Source organism: Portunus trituberculatus, unplaced genomic scaffold (genome assembly GCF_017591435.1).
Source record: "Portunus trituberculatus isolate SZX2019 unplaced genomic scaffold, ASM1759143v1 PGA_scaffold_173__1_contigs__length_3804, whole genome shotgun sequence".
In the NCBI taxonomy this organism is placed as follows: Eukaryota; Metazoa; Arthropoda; class Malacostraca; order Decapoda; family Portunidae; genus Portunus; species Portunus trituberculatus.
The window spans coordinates 1-3,663 of NW_025541341.1; the positions used below are offsets into that span (position 1 = coordinate 1).

General features: G+C 45.3%; 1 long non-coding RNA gene across 1 annotated transcript; it reads left to right on the top strand.

Moving 5' to 3' along the window:
• Positions 1-1,471: 1,471 nt before the first annotated feature.
• Positions 1,472-3,166, top strand: LOC123500295. Its single transcript, XR_006673238.1, has 2 exons — positions 1,472-1,609; positions 2,717-3,166. It is a non-coding gene; the product is annotated as an uncharacterized LOC123500295 (long non-coding RNA).
• Positions 3,167-3,663: the final 497 nt, after the last annotated feature.

Genomic DNA, 3,663 nt, shown 5'->3' on the forward strand with positions numbered 1-3,663 from the left:
GGTAGTAGTAGTAGTAGTAGTAGTAGTAGTGGTGGTGGTGGTGGTGATGGTCGTGGTGGGGTGGTGTGAGTGTGATGAAATATTGTTTAAGTTCTCTCTCTCTCTCTCTCTCTCTCTCTCTCTCTCTCTCTCTCTCTCTCTCTCTCTCTCTCTCTCACTAAACATTCTCTTCTCAATGCATATGTATCTCTCTTCTCTCTACTAATAAGTCCCGCCTAAAACACCCGCCGAAAACCCCGGTCCAAAACTCTCTCTCTCTCTCTCTCTCTCTCTCTCTCTCTCTCTCTCTCTCTCTCTCTCTCTCTCTCTCTCTCTCTCTCTAAAATAATCGATAATAAGTCGATAAAAACACCCGCCGAAAACCCCGGTCCAAAACCCGCCGAAAACCTCTCTCTCTCTCTCTCTCTCTCTCTCTCTCTCTCTCTCTCTCTCTCTCTCTCTCTCTCTCTACTACTACCTACTACTACTACTACTACTACTACTATTTACTATTACTACTATTACTACTACTACTACTACTACTACTACTACTACTACTACTACTACTACTACTACTTTACTACTACTACTACTACTACTACTACTACTACTACTACTACTACTACTACTACTACTTTCCGAGGCGTGAGTTACGTGATGGCACGCACAGGAACTCGTCCTTACACGCATAAAACACAATTAATTCACTTGCTTCCTCACTCGTCCTTTGCACGTTTTAAGGAAAAAGTTTGTGTTTAAAATTTGTGGAGGAATCGATTCCGGAATCGATTCCAGGGATTCCAACAGCCTCTGGAATCGGAATCGGCGATTCCCAAAATAGCGATTCTTGCCCACCCCTACTGACACTGGTGGGGTTGGTGGTGGTGGTGGTGGTGTTGGTGTACGGTAAGGCGTAGTTATAATGTAGGCGCCCGCTGGACGCACGCTGGTCATCACGCACGCACGCACGCACACACACATATTCACTCACATATCACATGCTCACAGATACTCACTCGCACACACACACACACACACACACGGACACACGCCCGGTAGCTCAGTGGTTAGAGCGCTGGCTTCACAAGCCAGAGGACCGGGGGTTGGATTCCCCGGCCGGGTGGAGATATTTGGGTGTCTCCTTTCACGTGTAGCCCCTGTTCACCTAGCAGTGAGTAGGTACGGGATGTAAATCGAGGAGTTGTGACCTTGTTGTCCCGGTGTGTGGTATGTGCCTGGTCTCAGGCCTATCCCAAGATCGGAAATAATGAGCTCTGAGCTCGTTCTGTGGGGTAACGTCTGGCTGTCTCGTCAGAGACTGCAGCAGATCAAACAGTGAACATTCACTCACTCACACATGCACGGACACTCATTCACACACACACACACACACACACACACACACACACACACACACATACGCACTGTACTCTCTTTTTTTCAGGTTAATATTGTCGAGTGCCTTAACAAAAATCTTTCAGTCTCCACGCCACCACCGACCGACCCCTCGAGTCTACGCAGCCCAGTGGCCGTGTGTGTCTTGGCGTTGGGCGTGACGTGCAGCAACGGTGGTAATAGCAACGGAAGCTTGATGCTCAGCACAGCACAGCACAGCGGAGATATTGGTGGTGTATGTAAATAAATAGTGTGCGTTGACTTGCTGTGATGATAGGAAGGAAGTTGTTAGTCAGTCAATAGAGGGTTGTTAGGAATTTTGACTGATAAAAGGATAACAGGATATGTGTAGGATGTGCACTGTGTCTAATGGAAGGTTAACTATACGGTGTCTGTCTGCTTGTATGTAACTAAGATGTATCGGGAACCATCGCTACGTATAGTGTCTAATGGAAGGTTAACTATACGGTGTCTGCGTGTCTATGTAGGATGTATCCGGAACCATCGCTACGTATGAGTGTTAAATTTACTTGGTCATTCATTTACTAGTGCGGTTAGAGTAACGGGTTCAGAATAGATTTGGGTAATGACCGTGGCAAGTGAAGTGTTTTCGTGGTCATTGTAGTTGTGTAGGAAGGAAGAATTAGTTATCCTCTTCAGTACTGTGACGCATTTTCACCTTGAGACGTGTGTACGATTAGATAATTCTATTGTTACAAAGCGTGTATAGATGTCACAAGGTTAATGGCCTGTGTCTTCACTATTTTAATTCCTCGCGTAAGTTTCTGAAGTTGTATAAGATAAAGTACTAACGGAAGGAATATGAAAAAGCGTCTTGGTGCTGAAGAGATTAAACGTGTCGCGTTACTATAGAACTCCTTAAGTAAGTTGTATTTGAGGCTAAAATATTTCGGGTAAAAGTCGTTGTGGTTCCCTTGTTATACAATGGCTACCTCTGCGAAAAGAATGAGTGGACAGGATTTCTTAACGTAACGGGGCTGGTGTTTCAAGGTACGTGCATTAGAAACGAGATGTGGTAGTATAACGGTAAGTTTGGGGATATATTCTTGAAATTAGTTCTTAGTGGTAAGCGGGCGTAGATGTTTAAGAGGTTCAAGAGTGATGTAGGTAATTGGTAAACTCGGATACTAATGTTCATGTTCGATTTGTGGTGGTGGTGGTGGTGGTGGTGGTGGTGGTGGTAGTATCAAGAATACGTAGAATGAAGAGTGAAAGGCTGATTGAGGCAGTGAAGGAGTGTTAAGGGCAATGTTGCCTGTTAGCTGTAGGGATAATTAGTGAACAAGTTCATTTTTTTTTTGTTCATTTTTGTCCATTACAGGAGTTGACGATCCAAAGGCCTGACTCCACAGCGGTAATGAGCCTTGTGTACCTTGCACTGTCTTCACTGACAACGCCCACTACTAACCCCTCTGCCTCCGCCACCGTTTCAAGATCAGGGAAGGACTCTGCCTTGCATCGCGCACTGTGATGGTCGCCGCCCCCGCCCCCGCACCCGCCGCTGCTGCTGCTGCTGCTAAGGGAGAATAGTTTGTTGAGTGGATGACGGCGCGTTCACTGACCCTCTTCCCATCACCCTACCAACTCCGGCCACCCACCCCCCTGCCACCTGACACCTGCTACACCACCACTACCGTCGGCTCCGTCCAGTGAAAGATTCATCGCAGACCTGCCATTCAACGCCTGCCGCCGCCACCACCACCACCTCCTTATGGTGGTGTCACTGTACCTGGAGCTGTTGTCATGATTGAATAATAAATTGTGAAGAAATCTTTATTGTTTTGGAGAATTTCCTTTCCTGGGAATATTTGTGGCTGACTAGTCAGTAGTCGCCTCAGGCTGGCTTAGGTCACTGTCTGACACACCAATATTGCCTCCATCAACCTCCCACACTCACTCTAAACAATAACAGGCCAGAAATAAAAAACGCTAACTAATTTCATGCTTTTTTTATCATAATACAAGAAAATGGAGAGAGATGAGCTAATGTGAAAATATTAAAATGTGGGGGTGAAAAAAAAGAGTAAATTAAGAAGACATTATCCTTGAAAAGTTATGGAAAAGTCCAAAAAAATATTGCATACCTGGCCAAAAAACGGCAAAAAATGGTCAAAGCAAAAAAAAACAAAGCAGATTCCTAAATACTGCATTGCATACTGGCCAAAAACCAGCAGAAAATGGTTAAAAAACTAGCCAAAACCCCCAAACTGACCTAAATGCACTACTGGCCAAAAAACCCATAAGAAATGCAGGAAATCCCCAAAATGG